Raw genomic sequence first — 21125 nt, 5'->3', positions numbered from 1 at the left:
TGTGCACCTGAGTCAGCTGGATCTTGTGGAAAAGCAAAGTCTGATTCAGCAGGTCTGGGTGGGACAATTCTAACAAGCTCCCAGGTGAAGGGAATGTGGCTGGTCTGGGGGCCACTGTTTGAATTGCAAGTGTGTAAAGCATCACTAATATTTTTGGTGGTTGCTTTTTGCTCATTTGTTTCACTTTTAAAAGAACATTTTCAGAAAATGGGTGAATACTGTGGCACAAGGATGGATTTTATTGAATGTCCCCACCTGGGTTCCACAACAGGGATCACTATGACTTCATAAAGATCAAATCCACCCACTGCAATGGCACTGTGGTTCTCCTGGTCACATCGCTTCATCTGGATTCAGGTTTCTCCTGGTTGTTGCTACACTGTCCACTTTACAGCTCAACAAACCTGTGAGACGTTCGCAGCTTGTAAGTGTCAATTTAGAGTAGATGCCCATATTAATGAGCAAATCAGCCCTCAGCTTTGATGAGTTGCAATTCTCTAGGAATACCCAAATATGCTAGTGAAACTTGTGTCTTAGCTTGGGTGCCCCCCCCTAGCAGACCTGAGATAAACTTCAGATACAAGTAGTTTATCTGGGATGGGATCCAGGAAGCATGGTGAGGAGCGGGGAAGGAAGAGACAGGGAAAACAATGCACGGAGATAATGATGCTGGGGGCAGCTGGAGTGCAGTCCTCCTGGGGTCCGTCCAAGAGAATGTGGGCTGCTCTCTAGAAGGGTCCAGAGGCTATGGCATTGAGGCATAGTTCACTCCACTCAGGCAGAGAGTGCAGGTGCTTGGGGTAGGATGCTGTAGGGGGCAGTGACTGTCTCCTGTGGCAGCCTGGAGCTGCACCTCTGAGATGGGCCAAGCACTGGGGCCATGACAACATCTGCTACTTGAGGCTGCTTGAGGAACCAAAGGCATTTTCCCAGCCTGTGGGATTGGGCACTTTTCCAGGGGGAGGCTGAGTCTCTTTCTAGAGATTGAAAACCGCCAACGGGCTCTTGGGCAGCCTGAGAAAAGAGGGGACCATTTTACTGGCCCCATTTCTCAGAAGAGGCCACGGAGGCAAGGCCTAAAGGCTGCATGTGTGTGTGTTTGGGGGACATAAAATAATTCAGTGTTGGTGTCAACCGATCCCCAACTGTGGAACAAGACATGGGAGATGGCACCTCAGTCTTCCAAGAGTGTTTAACCAATTTGGTGAGATGTCAATCTGATGCACCCTGAAGAGAGTAAGAGTTTTCATCCACCGTAACTTACAAGATCCCACAGTAGCAGGACTGGGGCTAGGTTGAGACAAGTGAGACCCCCAGGAGCTTAGATGTAAGGAGGTGCTCATTCTCAGGGGCGTGCAAGTGTCCCATTACATGACCCTGGCACCACTGGGAAAAGTCAATTGACTCTATAATTAAAGGTTTATTTTTTGACTTTATTCTATTGACCTGCTTATCTAATCTTATACCAATACCATACTGTCTTGAATACTGCAGCCTTCTAGTAAATTTTGAAATCTGGTAGTGTCAGTCCACCAACTTTATTCTTCATTTTCTTTAAAGTTGTTTTGACTGTTCTAGTTCCTTTGTATTACCATATGAACTTTGGAATTAGCTTGCTCATTTCTACAAGAAGCCTGCTGGGATTTTGATTAAAATTTTTTTGAATTGGCATGGTGCGGTGGCTCATGCCTGTAATCCCAGCACTTTAGGAGGCCAAGGCAGGTGGATCACTTGAGGCCAGGAGTTTGAGACCAGCCTGGCCAACATAACAAAACCCTATTTCTACTAAAAGTACAAAAATTAGTCGGGTGTGGGGGCACACGCCTGTAATCCCAGCTACTCAGAAAGCTGGGTTTGCTGTGAGCTGAGATTGTGACACTGTACTCCAGCCTGCGTGACAGAAGGAGAGACTCTGTTTCAAAAACAAACAAACAAACAAACACACACTTAAAATAAAAGAATTGTATTGCACTGAATCTACTGATCAACTTGGGGAGAACTGAAAGCTTAACATTATCTCGTCTTTCAATCCATGAACACCTATATTTTTCTATTTATTTAGGTCTTTAATTTCTACTACAATATTTTGTATATTTAAGTTGATAGGTCCTGCCCATCTTTTATTCAACTGACCATAAGTATTTCATATTTTTGCCACCATTGTAATTGTCCACTCCTAGCATGTCCAAATGCAATTGATTTTTCTGTATTTATTTTGCATCTTTTGAAATTGCCAGATACTCTCTTTCTAGCTTTTTTTTGGTAGATTCCTTAGTATTTTCTACTTATGCAATCATATAATCTGAGAAAAAAAGACAAATTTACTTCTTTCTTTCCTATCTGTGTGCCTTTTATTACTTTTCTTGCCTTATTGCACTAGCTAGAACTTTCAGTACAAAGTTGAATACAGTACAAAGTGAGATCACACATCTTTGCTTTGTTCCTGATCTTTAGGGGAGAGTAGTCAGTCTTCTACCATTAACTATGTTGTTAGTAATACATTTTCTGTAGATGCCTTTATCAGGTAGAAGAAATTCTCTTTTATTCCTAGTTTGATGAGAGTTTTTTAAAACATCAGAAATGATTGTTGGATTTTTTGCCTCTGTTGAAATGATTACATGTTTGTTTGTTTTTTTCTTTTCAGAATGTGAATATGTCGAATTACATTGATAGATTTTTGAATGTTAAACCAACCCTGCATTCCTTGGATAAACTCTACATTTCCTAACATAGACTCTTTTATGTATTGTTGGGTTTGGTTTGGCAACATTTTGCTTAGGATTTTTTCATCAATGAAAAAAATGTTGATCTTCCTTTTTTTGGTAATGTCTTTGGTTTTGTTTTCAGATGTCATGCTGGCCTCATAAAGGCTGTTGGAGAGTATTTCATCCTCCTCCCTGTCTTGGAAGAATGTGATAGAATTGGAAATTTTTTTCCCTTAAATGTTTGGAACAATTCACCAGTGAATGGACCTGAAGTTTTTTTTTTTGTGATAAGGTTTATAACTGCAAACTCCATTTCTTTAATAGATACAGGGCTATTCAGGTTATTTCTTGTAGCTTGAACTTTGATAGTTTTGATTTTTCAACAACTTTGCTATTTCATTTAAATTCTCAAATTCATTGGCATGAAGTTGTTTATTCTATTCTCTTATTATTTTTTAAATAATCTATAGAATTTCTCATTTGTCTCATGTGTCCTTCTAATTTCAGACATTTGTAATTCATGTATTCTCTTTTTTTTCCTGCTCAATCTGGCTACAGGTCTTTTGCTTTTTTTTTTGATCTTTCAAAGATCCATTTTTTGTTTTCATTTTTGTTGATTGATTTTTTCTGTTTTCTGTTTCATTGATTTTTGTCCCTAGCTTTATTATTTCCTTTTCTCTGCTTACTGTAGTGTTAATTTTCTCCTTTTTCCCCTTACTTTCTTAAGGTGGAGGCTGAAGTCATTGATTTAGGAACTTTCTTCCTTTCTTACACACACATTTAATGCTGTGAATTTCTCTCTATGCACTTCTTTGTCTGTATCCTACAAATTTTGATACATTGTTTTTAAATTTTAATGCATTTCAACATACTTTCTAATTTCCATTTTGATTTCTCCTTTTAATTTCTAGGTTTTTAAAAGTGTTTAATTAAGTTGCCAAATAATTTGTGATTTTCTAGGTATCTTTCTGTTACCAGTTTCTAGTTTAGTTCCATTGTGGTCACAGAATATAGTTTTCATGACTTGACTTTTTAAAAATTTATTGAGACATATTTGGTTTAGTATAGTCTATCTTGGTAAATATTTTGAGACCAGTTAGAAATAACATGCAATTTGATGTTGTTGGCTAGAGTGTTATATAAATATCAATTAGGTTAAGTTGGTTGATAGTTATATAGTTAATCAAGTTTTCTATTTCCCTACTGATATTCTATTTATTCGTTGAGAGAGGGGTATTGACATTTATGACTATACCTGTGTATTTGTCGATTTCTCTTTGCAGTTTTATAAGATTTTGCTTCATGTATTTGAAGCTGTGTTATTAAGTGCCTAAACACTTAGGATCATTATGTCTTCCTAATGAATCGATCTCTTCTATTGTTAAAAATCAACTCTATCTTAGGTAATATTCTTTGCTCTAAAATGAACTTTGTCATATATATATACATATACATATATTTACACATATACATATATATACACATATACATATATATACACATATACATATATATATATACACACACACATATATTTTAGAGAGAGGGTCTCCCTCTGTCACCCAGGTTGGAGTGCAGTGGCAAGATAATAGCTCCCTGCAGCCTTGAACTCCTAGGTACAAGTGATCTTCCTACCTTGGCCTCCCAAGTAGTTGGGACTACAGGCACGCATCACCACGCCCAGCTAATATTTACATATTTTGTGAAGATGGGGTCTTACTTTGTTGCCCAGGCTGTTCTCAAACTCCTGGGCTCAAGCAATCCTCCTGCCTCAGGCTGCTAAATTGTTGGGATGACAGGTGCGAGGCACTGTGTCTGACCCCATCTATTGCTAACATAGCCATTCCAGTGTTCTTTTGATTATTGTTTGCATGATATATCTTTCCTCATCCTTTTACTTTTAATCTATTGTGTCTTTATATTTAAAGGGGGTTGCTTAGTGGCAGCTTATACTTGGGGCTTGAATAATAATCCAAACTGGCAATCTCTGCCTTTTAACTGGGGTGTTTAGACAATTTAAATTTAATGTGATATTAATATATTTGAGTTTAAATTTATCATCTTGCTATTTGTTTTCTATTTCCTATCTGTTCTTTGTTCCCCCTTTCTTCCTTTTCTGCCTTCTTTTAGATTGTTTTTTATTATATCATTTATCTCCTTTGTTGGCTTTTTAATCCATAACTGTTTGTTATTTTAGTAATTGCCTTAGCACTTATAGCATATATCTTCTACTCATCACAGTCTGACTTCAGGTAAAATCATATCACTCTACATATAGGATAACAACTTGAAATTTACTTTCATTTCTTTCCTCCTGGTATTTGAAGTATTACTGTAATACACCTTACATATATATATTGTAATATATATCATCAATATATGTATATATGATATACATATATAATCAACTCCATAATACATTGGTATTGTATTACTTTAAACATTCAGTTATTTTAAAAAGAAGTTTGAAAACTAAAAATGTTCTTATTTATCCACATAGTTACCATTTTTGGGGCTCTTCACTCCTTTGTGTGGATTTGGATTTCTGTCTGGTATTGCTTTCCTTCAACCTGAGGGACTTTCTTTAACATTCGTTGCACTGTGGATGTGTTGGTGATACATTCTTTCAGCATTTGTATGTCTGAAGAAAGCATTAGATCCCTTTGCCTGTGCAATATATTTTTTCTGGGTATAGAATTCTGTGTTTTATTTATTCTTCTTCCGGTGCTGTAAAGATGTTGCTCCACTGTCCTTTGGCTTCTGTCATCTTTATGTTTATTCTTCTTTATGGAAGGTGCTGTATTCTTGTGGCTGCTCTTAAGATTTTTTATTTATCACTTGTTTTATGTTATTTAATCATGAGGTGTCTTGTTGTAGTTTTCTTCACATTTCTTGGGCTTGGTGTTCATTGAGCTTTTGGTTCTGAGGATTTATATTTTTCATCAGATTTGAAAAAAATTCAACCAATTTTTTTTCAAATATTTTTTCTCTTCCCCTCTTTCTTTGGATATTCCAATTATACATATTTTAGGCCACCTGAATTTGTCTCAGAAGTAACTGACACTCTGCTCATTTTCTTTTTCATTTATTTTTCTTTGTGTGGTCCTTTTTGGTTAGTTTATATTGTTATGATTTCAAGCTCACTGATTTTCTTTGTTCTGTGTTGCCTAATCTGCCATTAATCCCAGCCAGTGTATCTAACAGATTTTTCCTATATGCTGTATATTGTTGAGAGTCTAGATTTTTTTGGTCTTTTCCTTGTTAAAGAGCATCAGGCTTTATTATGACAAGGAGTTAATTTCCTGGGGGATCAGCTTGAGTCACTATTGGCTTGATTTTAAGTTTTCTTGGGGTAGGCATAGAGTACCCTGTACTCTACTGCAGAAGTGGATTGTGTGGGCTGTCCACTGACTAAGGGTGTTCGATGATGTCTCCACTCTGGCTGGTCTGAGCTCTAATGTCCCTTAGCACTGCACAACCTCTAGAACCTCCACTTCCCACCTGTGCCCCAGCTCCCCATTACCTGTTCCATGCTGGCCTCACAGAAATGTGCCCCGTGCATAGGCAGCTCAGTATTCAGCCAAACACTGAAGGAGTCCCTTGTGTAGATTTCTGGAGCTCCTTTGTGCAACTACATCCTCTGAAGTTCTCTGCCCTGCAAACTCCAGCTGTCTCAGGGCCCCAAATGCCAACTCCTGTTTCCTCTGCCCAGTGAGAGAACTGTTCTGTTTGGGCTCCACTTTCTTATACCAGAGTTTGCCAAGATCCCCCCATGGGAGAGCCTGAGTGAGTGTGGGGTTTGCCTATGTGAAAACTTCTCTCAGGGATCACAGCTCTAAGCTGTGTGTTGGCAGCAGTTGCTTCATATAAATACCTAGTTCTTTCATTGTTTATGCTGAGAGAGTAAGTCTACTACCCTTACACCATGAGGGCTGGACCTGGAAGCTTGCTTTTCCATTTTGATATTTAATTGAGGCTGTGTGTTTGCAGCACAGGGAGCATGCTGAAGGATGAGCTCACTGTGCTGCCCTGCCTGGAAGTCCTTGGCAGTTTCCAGGAGTTTCACAGAAGCTTCTCAGAGGTGTTGGCTGAATGACATTTGGCTGCACAGAAGGGCCTTCCGTTTGCCTGCCCTGGGGCTCTGTGGTGTGCCCTTTCCTGCTTTTCCATGGCCTCCACCACTAGGGTCTTCCCAGGAGGGATGAGGCCACCTTCACAGTGTCACCAAGCTCACACTTCACCCACCCTTCCTCTGGTAAAGGGAGGCAAAGAGACAGGAATTTAATCAGAAAGACAAAGAGTCTCCTGTGATTCAGGAAACCAGCTTTCTCCCAGAATCACCATCCTGGTAGCCTGCTGTGCATGGCTGAGACCAGCTGGTCCAGACCAAGGTGGGTTGGAGGATGACGGAGGAACCAGAACAGCAGTGATGGCTCCCGGGACAGGGCGATCTTGGAGTGTGATAGGGTTTGGCTGTGTTCCCACCCAGATATCGCCTTGAAGTGGAATAATCCCCAGGTGTGAAGGGTGGGGGCAGGTGGAGATAACTGAATCATGGGGGCAGTTTCCCCCATACTTTTCTTGTGGTAGTGAATACGTCTCATAAGATTTGATGGTTACATAAACAGGAGCTCTCCTGCACAAGCTCCCTTGCTGGCCACCATGTAAGACGTCCCTTTGCTCTTCCTTCGTCTTCCACCGTGATTGTGAGGTCTCCCTGGCGATATGGAACTGTGAGTCCGTTAGACCTCTTTCCTTTGTAAATTACTCAGTCTCGGGTATGTCTTCATTAGCAGCATGAGAGCAGACTAATACAGAGTGTTTTCTCTGGCCCAGAAGCAGAGCAGCAGCTAGGACCACAGGCCACAGGTGGGATCTGTGATGGGGATCCCGACGGGGACTTTTGGATCTTTAGGGGATCAGTAGAAACCAGCTTGGTCAAGGTAAGTGATATTTCAAACCGTTACTATTACTGATTTCTACTATTTTGTGGAGTGGCTACTGTTTGTGAACCACCATGCTAATTACTTTTACCTGCATGAGGTAGGCACTCATTATCTCTGTTCTCCAGGTGAGGAAATTGAATCTGAGAGGTAAATTAACCTGCCCAAGGTTACTTAGCTAGAATATGGCTGTGGAGCAGGGATTTGAACTATTAGCCATGACACTGGGCTGCCTTTGTGTTCATTAAGATTGAAAAGGTTTTTAGGTATGAACATGTAGTTGGGGGAAAGGAGAGACAAGGGAATCAGCACCTAATTAACACCTGTAAGAAAACAAACGACAGTGTATTTATTGATCCTTTGGTACACTTTTCTTTTTCTTCACATTTTATCATTTCTGAAATTTGGATTTGTTTTACATAGCTGGTATGTCATGGTTTAATTGGTGAAATCTTTCTCTTTCCTAGTGATGCTTAAAATTACAGCATTTCTTACAATCTATGGCAGGATTGGCAAAACTTTTCTGTAAAGGGCCAGATGGTAAATGTTTTAGGCTTTGTGAACTAAATTGTCTCTGTCACAACTACTCAACTCTGCCGGCCATTGTAGTGTAAAAGCGGTACAGACACCGAGTAACTGAATAGGCATGGCTGTGTTCTAATACAGCGGTATTTGCAAAAATGGGGGAAAGGTGAGATTTGGACTCTCGAGCTCTGGCATCTTGGATTTGCTGAAATATAGGTGTAAAAATCATCATGGCTGCATCAGCAACAGCAGTTAGTAGGCACTAAATGATGTCTGATCTTATCTGAGCTTCACTCACCCCGATATTGCAATGCTATTATTATACCCATGCTCAGAATGAGAAAACAGCTTCAGAGAGCTTAAGGCACCTGCCTTAGGCCCCTCAGCAGTGAGTGGGAGGGAGGGAACTGGATGCAGCCTGTCACCAGCTGGCCCAGGTGGTGACCTCTGAGACTGAGGCAGGCAAGCCCTCTCCAGTAGGATCTCTCACCACGTTCCCCCACCCCAGCATCTTATTTACATCCAGCATCTCATGCTGTCATATTCACTTAGGCGTCAGCTCACAATGGGACACACCACTTGTTTTTTTGGAAGAACCACCACCTCGACCCAGCACAGTGGCTCATGTCTATAATCCCAGCAGTTTGGGAGGCTGGGGCAGGTGGATCACCTGAGGTCAGAAGTTCGAGACCAGCCTGGCCAACATGGCGAAACCCTGTCTCTACTAAAAATACAAAATTAGCCAGGCATGGTGGCGCATGCCTGTAATCCCAGCTACTCGGATCACTTGAACCCGAGAGGCGAAGGCTGCAGTGAGTCAAGATTGTACCATTGCGAGCCAGCCTGGGCGACAAGAGTGAAACTCCATCTCAAAAAAAAAAAAAAAAAAAAGAAAGAAACAAGAACCACCACCTCTTCATCTTTTTGGATTAAGAACCGTGGATGGAAAAAGAATAGAAAAAGGAAACTGACTGCTTGTATGCAGATTAAGATGCACATAGCTTAATCGGCTTGAGGCTCTGTTAGCCTATCACGCATTTGGGTTGGTTTCCAGTCTCCGTGAGCCAGGCCTCGTGCTGGTGCTGAAGACGCTGCAGATCAATAGGTCCAGGCCCTGACCATCAGATAGCTCAGGCCTTTTGGAAAGCAGACCCAGAAACAGGATCTTTCTCTTTGGTGATGGTAGACTCTTGTACAGTCTAGGGAGAGTGGCAAGAGGGGGCAGTGTGAAAACCCCTATCTCAGAGGAAGCCCTTTGCTACGTAGTTTACTTTTGGCTCTGAAGCAGCAGGTGAGGGTCCACGAGGTGATGCAGGACTTGGGCTCTGGGTCCAAGTGTCTGTCCTGCTACTTACAAGCCAACCCTGGCAAGCCACTTTAGCCCCTGTGCTGAGTTTCCTCATTGGTAAAAAGGGCATAGTAATAGCATCTAACTCCTAGGATCACACTGAGGATTCATTGCAAGAAGGTCCTGAGATAGCTCTTACTATCCCAGAGGGGCGGCTGTGAGCTGTTTTTGATCGATGAATTCTAGTCTGTGATTCTACAAGTTCTTTTCTAGATCACGCACCTGATGAATCCAGTTTTCCAGTCTGGGGTTCCACTGTTGTGAAACTACAGCATAAAATAGAAGGAAAGTGCAACTGATTATAAAGGCAACCTCGACCCCGTGGACGCTGTTACGAGTCTTGGGCAATCTGCGTCCGAGGCCAAGGTTAAGTACACGAACTGGGTCATCAAAGTCAGTGGCTTTGAATGCAGTTCTCTGTCCCGCAGCGTGCTCTAGGGCAAGTTCCTCGGTTTCCCAGAGTGTAAAAGGAAGAATACAAAAGTCCCTGCCTTAGCAGATTGCTATGCGGGTAGATGAGCTAATTCATGGGGAGCCGCACTGGCCTGTTGGGAGCGACCCCAGCAAGAGCTCTCGGGATTGTCATTACTTTTGTTTGTGGTTGTTCCTGTTGATGATTTAATGAGGTACTGTGCAAAACCACAGTGACCCGCACTGAATAAGTGCTTCATAAACGGTCACCACCAACATCATTACGACTGTTGCTCTCTGCAGTGGGTGTAGTTGCAGCCAGGCACTAACATGTGGGTCTAAGGGGAAGAGCCTTAGATCCGTTTAGATGTGCTGTGTTCCTAGGTTAAGCCAACATGGTAAATGGAAAGTTCCACCAGGAAGAGCCTAGCATTGGAGCAGGCAGCTTGAGTTCACTCTGGGCCTTGTTTCCCCGGGGGTCAGCCCAGCCCAGCTGCTCTCAGCCCTGTACGCTGCCCTGCTTCCCTTGCTGCTGTCTCAGATGCCCATGTCCCCTCCTTCCTCAGCCCCCAGGCTGCAGACCCGCCTCTCCCTGTTCCCTCATTCTCACCATTGTTCCTGGGCCCCAACCCAGCCAGGAGGACAGCAAACAGGATGCTCTGGCAGGAGCAGAGATTAGGCTGGGATTAGGAGTCCTCAGCCTGGAGGGCTTCGGGCTTGTTTAAGGAAAAGGCGGGGGAGCCTGGGGAGGTTCATTGCCCCTGGAAGGAGGCCCAGGAGCTGGGCTGAGCCTGGGCGAGTTGCCCTGACCCAGAGAAGAGACTTGAGAGAGAGCTTTGATCAGATTCTCTGGAAGTCTCCCCTGGAGACCCAGCTCCTCGGCCCCTCCCATCTGGCCTCGATGCCTCCTTAAGGGCCAGCTCAGACTCCCAGACTGGTTTGTTCTCTGTGGCTCTACCACTCCTCCCAGACCGCCTGGGGGCCCTGCTATCCTCAGCCTCCTCCTAGCCTGCCTCTCTGTGCAGTGACCCACTGCTTCCTCTGCCGTGTGTCCTTCCTGGAGCCTGTGGTGCTGTGGAAGGGGATTTACCTGCTTCTGGTTGCTCTGACTGGGCTGTGTGCTTCTGAAATAGGAACTGCTGAGGGAGGATCTCCTCGTGGGGAGAGTGGGGGCTCTGGAGCCCAGTTTGAACCCTAGCTCAGCTGCTTCTCACGCTTTGGCAAGCTGCGCTCTGCTCCTCAGCTCTTCTCTCTGTAAAATGAGGATAACATACATCCCTGCCTGGTAGCGTTGTGTGAGGACTTTGATAGGTATAAAGTGCTTAGACTATTACCTGGCACATAGTAGGTGCTCAACAAATGCTGGTTGTTATAATTATTATTATTGCTGCTGCTGTTATTATCATGTCTGTATCCTCCAGAGTCCAGCACAGGCTTGGCCCAAGGCAGGTGTGTGCTATGAACTCGATTAGTAAGCTTGTGCCTTCCTAGCAAGGACCTTCAGCTGTTCACCCCAAAATAGCCTCTGGGTGGGGTTTGTGGCTATTAGAGCCAGGGACCCTTACATCTTTTCAGTTATCCCTGCATCCCCAAGGGTTCCCAAGGGCATTAAGTTTTCCGCCTCTCTCCCTCCCTCCCTCCCTCTCTACTCTGGTCTTCTCTTTTCTTCCCATTGACATCTTTGTGGGTGTCTCTGATTCCGTCTTTGGACTTAGTTTCTAACAGAGAAACTGATCCTTAAAAAGTAAATAAACTAACTGCTAACTGCCCTTAGGAAGCCCAGGAAGCCCTGAGTGGTGCTGGGGCTCCTTAGCCTCCTGGATCACAGGGCTGAGGATTCTGGCCTGTCCACCAGCGAGTGCCTTCTGCCCTGTCTTCCACGGGACACACGCAGTGCTCTGGGTCCCAAACCAGCCTCATGAACCCGTCTCTCACTGACTTGGGAATGTTTCTTTCATGAGGACCACTGATTTTGCCCAAGGGTCCTGTCCTCGACAAACAAGTCATTTGGTCATGTGTTGACCCTGGTGAACCATGACTCCTGCAGGATCCAAAGGGGCTGCCCCAGGACGGGCACCCTGGGCAGTGATGTCACAAGCTACCAAATGTCAGGAGACTGGGCAGCCTCAGACAGCGCACTTTGGACTTCATTCTCCTTGGTTCCTAACAATTAGAAAGCTGCAGAAGCATCCACTTGTCTCCACTGGAAGACCTGAGCTTTATAAATAGGTCTTGAAAGCAGCCCCAGGCTCTATCGCAGTTGCCCTTGGGTGGGATGCACACGGAGATGGTCCCTGGCCATTGTGGTTGATCCAGGACAGCTCTGGGAGGAGCCTGTTCTCCACCTTGGTGTTAATATCCATTCCTGGAATCACTGGGCTGGTCTGACCGGGGCTCTGTGTGAGGCTGTGCTGCTGGGTTCGAGTGTGACTTTGCCACTTACCAGGTAGAGTGACCTTAAACAAGCCTCTTAACCTCTCTGAGCCTCAGTTGCCTCCTATGATACATGGGAATAATAATAGTATTTGCCCTTTAGGATGCTGAGGAGAGCTGACACATAAATAAAAATACGTATTATTACTTCTATTACTTCTATTATCATTCTAAATTCAAGACCAAACTGGCAATTTAAAACACATTTTTAGCAGGAAACTGAGTTCACTCATAATAGTCCTCCTATGAATGGTCTAGCTATAGACCAATTACTTTTTCCAATTCCTTGACGTAGGTGGGGTTTGCCCTGAGTCAGTCTGTAAACGAACTGCATCGCAATTAAACGTTATTATCCAACCACTCAGAGCTGCTTGAGTCAGTGACAGTCACTTGTTCCTCACCCCTACCACCTCCACAAATATCTTTTCTCTTTTCTCATTAGCAGAATGTTAGCTGGTTACAGAGCCATCTGGGCTAAGACTACATTTGCTAGGCAACCTTGCAGCTGGGAGTGACCATGTGGTCATGTATTAGCCAATGGGCACGAGCAGAACCAATGTGGAAAAATTTCTGGTTAGGTCCTTAAAGGGGTGGAACCTGCTCTAAACTACTTTTCCCCCCTCCCCAGGAAAGGGGACATGGTGGTTAGTTGTTTGGGGCCATGTAGAAAGGGCTACACCCTACTGGGGGTGGAAAAATAAGACAGAGGGAGCCTTGGTGCCCAGCACCATAGAACTGCCTTATCATCCATGGATGGTTACCAGGGAGAGAAAGTCACTTCTCTTTTAAGCCACTGTTGTGTTGGACATCTCTACCTTAGCCTGTGTCATGGCTATGTATATTTTGTCCTTTATGACCATATACATGGATGAGCTGAAATTCACAGTGCTGGTTAAGAGCTGCACTAAATCACAGAGTTGGCATAAAACTTCATCTTAAACAAAACCACATTTGAAACTTTTACGAGTGATTTATCGTAAATAGTGTTCCTTTCTCATTCATAAACTTATTTTCAGAAATATACTTTTACAAAATGATTAGACTTATTTCTTTTTAAAAATTGTATCATTTTAAATTTTATGTTTTAAAGTACGGCAAATATTTCCTTGTCAAGGTATTTACTTTTATGATTGCCTTTTAAAAAATACTAAGATTTAATTTACGTATATAAAATTCACCTTTTTAAAGTGTATATACCAGTCAGTGGTTTTTAGTTTATTCGCATGGTTGTGCAACCATCACCTCAATTCCAAAACTTTATCATCCCTAAAAGAAACTCCGCACCATTAGCATTCTCGATTTTCTCCTTCCCCCAGCTCCAGGTCAATACTTTTCTACTTCCTGTCTCAGTGGGTTTACCTATTATGGACATTTCATATAAATGAATCATATAATATGTGACCTTTTGTGTTTGGCTTCTTTCACTGAGCATGTTTTTAAGGTTCATCCATGTTGTGGCATGTTTTGGTGCTCCATTTCTTTACATGGTTGAATAATGTCCCATTGAATGGCTAGATCACACTTTTTAAAAATCCATTCATCGATGATGTACAATTGGGTTCTTTCTACCTCTTGGCTATTGTGAGTGAACACTCATGTACAAGTTTTTGGGTGAGCATATATTTTAAGGTCTCTTAGAGACCTTAGGAGTGGAATTGCTGTGTTGTATGGTAACTCTATATTTAACATTTTGAGGCATTGTCAAACTGTTTTCCAAAGGGCCTGCATCCTTTTAGATTTCACTAGCAAGGTATGTGGGTTTCAGTTTCTCCACATCCTCACCAACACTTGTTATTGTTCATCTTTCTAATTACAGTAGGTGTGAATGTGTGTGGTGTGAAGTATTATCTCATTGTGATTTTGATTTACTTTTCCCTAATGACTAATAGTGTTGAGTATATATATATATATATATATATATATATGCTATTTGTGTATTTTCTTTAGAGATATGTCTATTTGATTCCTTTACCCAAGTTTTGATTGGGTGACTTTGTTGTTAATTTGTAAAGAGTTCTTTGTAGATTCTGGATACAAGACTCTAATCCAATACATGATTTACAAATATTTTCTCCCATTCTGTGGGTTGTCTTTTCACTTTCTTGATCATGTCCATTGAAGCAAAAAAGGTTTTAATTTTGATGAAATACAATCTATTTTTTCAAAGGCTCATGCTTTAGCTGTTAAAGCTAATAAACTGCTGCCAAATCCAAAGTTAGGGATTGTGTTGAATCTGCATATCAATTTGGGGGGTATCACCAATTTAGCAATATTAAGCCTTTCAATCCATGAAGATAGCAACTATTTAGGTTTTAAAAATTTTCTCTAAGTAATGTTTTATAGTTTTTGATGTATATGTCTTGAACTTTTTTGTTAGATTTATTTATAAGTATTTTATTTTTCTGATGCTATTGTAAGTGGAATTATTTTATTGGATTCATTTTTTGGATTGTTCATTGCTAATGTGTGGGAGTACAATTGATTTTTGTATATTGATCTTGTACCTTATAATCTTTCTGAACTTGTTCATGAACTCTCATAGTTTATTGGCAAAATTCTTAGGATTTTATATATGCAAGATCATGTCATCTTCAAATAGAGGTGGCTTTACTTCTTTCCTTATAGATGCCTTTTATTTCATTTTTTTTGTCTAATTGCTTGCTAGAACCTCCAGTACAATTGCAATGGCAAAAGTAGACATCCTTGTCTTGTTCCTGATCTTATGGGGAAAGCACCCAGTCTTTCACGATTAAGTATCATATTAGCTTAGACTTTTTCATAGGTGCCTTTTATCCAGTTGAAGAAGTTTCCTACTATTTAAAGTGTGTTGAGTATTTTTGTCTTGACAAGTATTTTTGTCTTGACAGGAGTATTTTGTCTCAATTTTATCAGATACGTTTTCTGTATCTACTGAAAAGATCAGGTGATTTTCCCCCTTAATTCTATAATATGGTGTGTTACATTGTTTTTCATGGGTGGCCACTGAAATGTCTGCTCAGTTAGCTTACTGGGGAGCTCAAGAGTGGACAGACATTTCCTCAAATGCCTGGACTAATAAGTCTCCCAATTTTTGCCACAGTACTCTGTGTGCATGCTGGGCATACTTTCAATACTTGGTCAGGAAATTGGCAACTCTGCCCTAACTTTCACTTTCTACTTGTGTAGACCCTCAGGTCATACAGAATTGAGAGCACAGAGCCTTCTCAAGTCTCTCCTGAGCATGCCTACAGCCCTACACATGCATGGGGCTTTCTAGATTCTCAGGAATATGTTGGAACTTTGCAAAGCCCCTACGGACATCTTATTTGCCAGTTTTTTCTTTTTAAATTTTTTGGTTAGCCCGCACTTTTCCCCAACTGTTGCTCACCATCTTAGGCAGTCAGAAAGCTAAGCAGTTACTTTTAATTGTTTTCAGCAAATGCTTAGACTTTTCAAAGTGGGCAAAATTCAAGTAAGACCTACAGTTTACTTGCTATGGGTTGGCAAATACATGTCAGTTATTCATCATTACAGTATCTTACACAATAGTTTCACGACCCTAAGAATGCTCTTCATTCATTCCTACCCCCTACCTTTGAACCTCTGGCAACCACTGATCTTGGTCAGAGGGCAAGACAACCTTGCAAGTAGAGTTCTCCAGGGACCCACCAGACAAGTCAAGTCATAACAGTTCTCTGGGAATGAGGTTTGAAGGGGCTACAATCTTGTTTTTTCCCCTACAGTAGCTGTCAGGCCACCGGTTTTTACCCTGATTGCAGGGCTGATTTCAACCTGATTTCAAGGCTAACTCAGAGCAGAAGAGAAGGGGATGGAAATACGGAAAGTTAAAATGCCATGAAGCTCCCTGTTCTTACTGAAATTCAGCCTTTCTTCCTGAATGCATGCAATCTAGATTGCTTCAAGCCTTTGGTTAATTTCCAGAATTCTGAAAAAGTTGATTCTGGAATTTTTGCCAGTTTTTGTCATGAGTTTCATGGAATAGAGAAGTTTCCATTCCTGCTGCTACTTCTATGATTTCCTTTTATTCATGGTAAATGAATCTGAATATCCATTTTTGATGATTATATCAAGCTTCCCTTTTAAATAAATGTATGTAAGTTTTAAAAAAGTGAGTGGAGGAAGCCAGTCTGAAAAGGCTACATACTACGTGATTCTGACTCTATGACATTCTGGGAAGGCAAAACTATGGAGACAATAAAAATATCAGTGGTTGCCAGGGGTTCAAGGGTAGGGGGTAGGAATGAATGAGTGAACACAGAGCATTTTTAGGGTGGTGAAACTATTCTGTAAGATACTGTAATGATGGATATATGACATGAATTTGTTAACCCATAGAACGGTACAACACAGAGTGAACCTTCAAGAAAACTGTAGGCATTAGTTAATGATAATGTATTAGTCTTGGTTCATCAAGTGTACCACATGTACCAAAGAAATGCAAGATGTTAATAATATGGAAAATGTGTGCAGGGAGGAGGTATATGAGAACTCTCTGTACTTTCTGTTCAGTTTTTCTGTAAATCTAAAACTGCTCTAAAAAATAAGACCTACTAAAACTTTTAAAAGGGTTGATTTTAGGAAATATATTTGGCATAGAATGATAGGTGGTGTAAGAGTATGGCAAAAATCATGTGGGAGGTATGTGGGTGACTGACATTTGGGAAACATGATGTAAGAAATATGTGGTAAGACTGGGGTCTCTGTAATGCAAGAGAATGGATAAAGGACTTTAACACATGAATCAAAACAAAGATTATTTAATATGCAACACCAAGTACAGCTGGTTGTGAGTGTTCTCTGCTTCCAAGGTTAAGAATGACTTGGGAAAATAACAGGAGACCAGAAAAAAAAAAAAAAGACAAACATCTAATACAAGGCATCCACTGGCCAACAGAAAAGCTCACTGGGAGTTGAGAGAGGAGACAGGTAAGACTTGTTGGAAAGACCCAGTGAAAAACCAAGGAGGCTGTCAAAAGCATGAATTGGACGATAAGAATCTTTTAGCTTCCCAAGAGGGCTCTAACCACCTGACATTGGCAGGCTTCATGCTTCTTGCCAGTACCATGGACAGCAGCCAGAAATAGCTTCATGACCCAGCAGGCCAAGGGTTTCTTGTCTTCATTCCAGGTTGTCTGGTTTTGTGTTAGTTTCTGCTTGGAACACAAGGATGAGCAAGGAGTTCATCTGCTAGTGGGCGACCTGACCCTTTCACAAGGAGCTAAACATGAGGCCGGGAAGCATGGGGTGCCCTGGACATAGCTTAGGAATGCTCAGTCCAAACTCTACCACTTGCCCAAGGTCACAGATCTAGGGACAGAGCATTGCCCCTCTTGGAGTCTCCCTTTCCTCTTCTGCAAAAAGAGTTTGATCCTCAACCAAGCCTGTGAGTGGCACAGAGTAGGTGAGGACAGATATTCAGTGAAAGGCCTTCCAAAGCATCCTTCCTTGGGAGCAGGGCAGTGACCATGCTTATCTTGTTTGGTGCTGTATTTTGCTTCCTAGCACAACATCTGGAACATAGGTGACACTTCAGCAAATGTTCAAGGGAGAAAGAAATGAGGGGAAGGAGGAAAGCTTGCTCCTCTCCCTGTGCTCGGCCTGTAGTACAGGACCTGACACCCAGGACTCCACCGCCTCATCCCTCCTTCCTGCACAGCCGTGGCTCTCTTACAGACAACAGGTGCGAGGCTTAGGAGGCAGCCTTATCTTGGAGATGGAGACCATCCTGGCTAACATGGTGAAACCCCATCTCTACTGAAAATACAAAAAAAAAAAAAAAAATTAGCCAGGCTCGGTGGCTCACGCCTGTAATCCCAGCACTTTGGGAGGCTGAGGCGAGTGGATCACGAGGTCAGGAGATGGAGACCATCCCGGCTAACATGATGAAACCCCGTCTCTACTAAAAATACAAAAAAAAAAAAAAAAAAATAGCCGGGCGTGGTGGCTGGCGCCTGTAGTCCCAGCTATTTGGGAGGCTGAGGCAGGAGAATGGCATGAACCCGGGAGGCGGAGCTTGCAGTGAGCCGAGATTGCACCACTGCACTCCAGCCTGGGCGACAGAGCAAGACTCTGTCTCAAAAAAAAAAAAAAAAAAAAAAGGAGGCAGCCTTATCTTGCTATTTGACTCATCTTTGGCAGTGGATGGAGCTCACGAGGGGCTGTAGGAGGCTTATCCCCAGGGCAGAGCCCACTATGAGGCATGGAGGGGAAGGAACCTTGAGCATGTCCCTTCACTCCGTCTCTCAGCCCGGGAGCCTGCCTTTCAGAATCTGTTCAGAAGCATTGCTCCCACTGTATTTCTAATTGAAGACACCTGGTGAGGCCCAGTCCCTGGGGAGTCTGGTTTGCAGGAGGCCAGCCCGCCAGGCTTTTGTGATGAAGTCACAGACCCTTGATGTATTATTCAGCCTGGCTACCAATCAATGCCAGACGCCATCCATCCTCCGCTGCTTCCCCTGCTGGGCCCTCTGCTGTTTTGGAAGCAAGTGCTAAAATCTAAGGAGAAAGAGTCTGCCTTTGTCTCATCGCAGCATAAATACCTGGCCCCAGTTGCCGGGGAGTAATGTTTGTTCCACATTGACTGATTTTGTTATTGTCGGTTTTCTTGCTGGGTGTGTCATCTCTTGCCCTTTAGCCTTGGTGAGGGAAGAAGCTAACTTTCTCAGCTGCAGGTAAAAGTAAGGCTAGCTCAGACTTTCAGTAAAGTTGTGTCTAGTTTTGTTCCCACATGTAGAAGAAAATGTGATCAAAATGGACATGCCGTGGAAAAAAAATCAGAAATGTCTCCCAGGTACTGGCCAAATACCTGCAGTGTACAAGGTGTGAGAGAAGTCATGTGTGGTGGGGGTTGGGCACTGCAGGAGGAGTCAAGGCCTGGATTCCCATCCTATTTCTGCCACCTCTGAGCTGGGGTGACTTTGGCCAAGTCATTCAGTTTCGTTTTATAGATTCAGCCACTGAGGCACGAAGTAAGATGAATCCTATCTGCCCATGGGGCTTTTGTGCAGACAAAATCCAGCAGCAGCTTCTGCAGCACGTGCTGGGTCAGGCTGGCTTGGCTCTGTGGTCTGGCGGCTATGTGACTCTGGGAAAGTGACTTCTCCTCTGTGTGTCTCAGTTTCCTCATCTATGAGACAAGGATAATTATTGCACCTCCCTTCCAGAGTGGTGAGGGTGAAATGCATTACTCTCTGGAAAGCACTCAGAACAGTGCCTGGCATACAGTAAGTGCTTAATAAAGGCTGGCTTCCGTGATTAATAGTAGTATTAATGCTGCTAGTTAAAGCTACTGGTAGACAATATCAACAACTGTTCCACTCACGGCAGTGAATGTTATATTCATGATCGAATCCCATCTTCACAACAACCCCAGAAGGAAGGAAACGGGGCCTCAGGAGGAGGAAGGTGCCGCTGGGGTCTGAAGTTCTTGCTCCTCATTGTGTAGGTGTCAAACAGCTTTCCTGGTCTGGCCGGAAAAATAAGCACAAAGTATTAAAAATAATGGCACTGGACCCTGCATTATCTAGGACCATAGGTGCTAATATGAGCCCGCACATTAGCAGTGGCACAGCTATTGGAGTGGGCTCAGTACGCCCGATCCTGGCCCTCTGTCCCGTGCTCCTGTCTGCCAGGAACCTGCAGGGGCTGCATCCTCTGGCTTGTCAGGGAGACACCTGGCCCCTGGAGCTAACGTGTCCCTCCTCATCCCTCCCATATGGACTTGCTTTATTCCCTTATGCAGTTGTATTATCTGACTGTTCTTTCTCATCTATGTGTTTAGTTGTTTATCTTCTATCTTCCCCGTGGCCAAGTTTCATGAGAACAGGAACCATGTTTTATGTTTTATTCCCCTCTGTATCTTTAGAGCCCAGAAGCATCCTTGGCACAGAGTAGGTGCTTATGAAACTGATTAAACAGATGCCTGACTCTCCTGGGAGTGCAGTGTAAGCTGCTGTGGGTGTGGCCTGGCGAGGAGGGGTAGGGTGTGGAGAAAGCAGGGGACATTTGGGCTGTTCAGCTTCTGCCGGCCTGTCCAGACCCTCTCGCCGTCCTTCCTCATCCTCCTGCTGCCTTGGGAGGAGGCTGGCCTGGGGGGACCATGTCAATGGGTTCTTGTGAACTCTGGCCTTCAGTGGCATTTTGCCAAAGGCCTAACATTCATGTGCAGGCTTAGCTGTGATTAGCAGGAGGAACAGGGAAAGGCATGCATACTCTGTCTTCCCGAAAACAGAAGTCATTATTTTAAGATTCTCATTCTTTCTCCCTCCCTTACTGAGTTGAGCAGCATAGAGGTGAGAAAGTAGGCATGAAGCCACTTTGTAAATGGAGTGCCCCATGCATGTACTAAGTTATTACCAATGATAACATCGGTCACACTGCTCAGCATTTAGCTACTGCCTGCTGTTTACCTAGTGCGTGGTCCTCCTCCCCACGACTGCTATTGGGGCCCTGTCTGCTGCCCCTGGGGGAGGCACCCTCAGGGGATCATTTGCCTTTGGGCTGGGGGCTGGGGCAGTGGCTTTGGTGCCCCTAGACCTGGGTTTGAATCTTGGCCTCACCGCTGTCACCGTGAGGCCTGAGGCACGATGTTTTTACCTTCCTCTCCATCATTTCCCCTCCTGGAAAATGGGAGCCATGATAGTCCATTGTCATGAGCTTGCAAATGGGTTGGCCTGGAGGTGCAGCCTGTGGAAGCCACCTGTTGTTTCCTGTGTACCCTGGTCGACGGGCCCTGCAATGCACAATGCTGTTTTCCATTTT

General features: G+C 43.3%; 1 long non-coding RNA gene across 1 annotated transcript in view; it reads left to right on the top strand.

The window, feature by feature from the left end:
- Positions 1–330: 330 nt before the first annotated feature.
- Positions 331–21125, top strand: part of LOC107970067 (uncharacterized) — a 67991-nt gene continuing 47196 nt past the window's right edge. The window contains exons 1-2 of the long non-coding RNA XR_008541234.2: positions 331–424; positions 7542–7648. This is a non-coding gene — a long non-coding RNA (uncharacterized LOC107970067). The remainder of the gene's footprint in view (positions 425–7541; positions 7649–21125) is intronic.

The sequence above is a fragment of the Pan troglodytes genome, chromosome 21 (assembly GCF_028858775.2).
Source record: "Pan troglodytes isolate AG18354 chromosome 21, NHGRI_mPanTro3-v2.0_pri, whole genome shotgun sequence".
Classification (NCBI taxonomy): domain Eukaryota; kingdom Metazoa; phylum Chordata; class Mammalia; order Primates; family Hominidae; genus Pan; species Pan troglodytes.
This window is presented reverse-complemented; position numbering and strand designations above follow the sequence as displayed.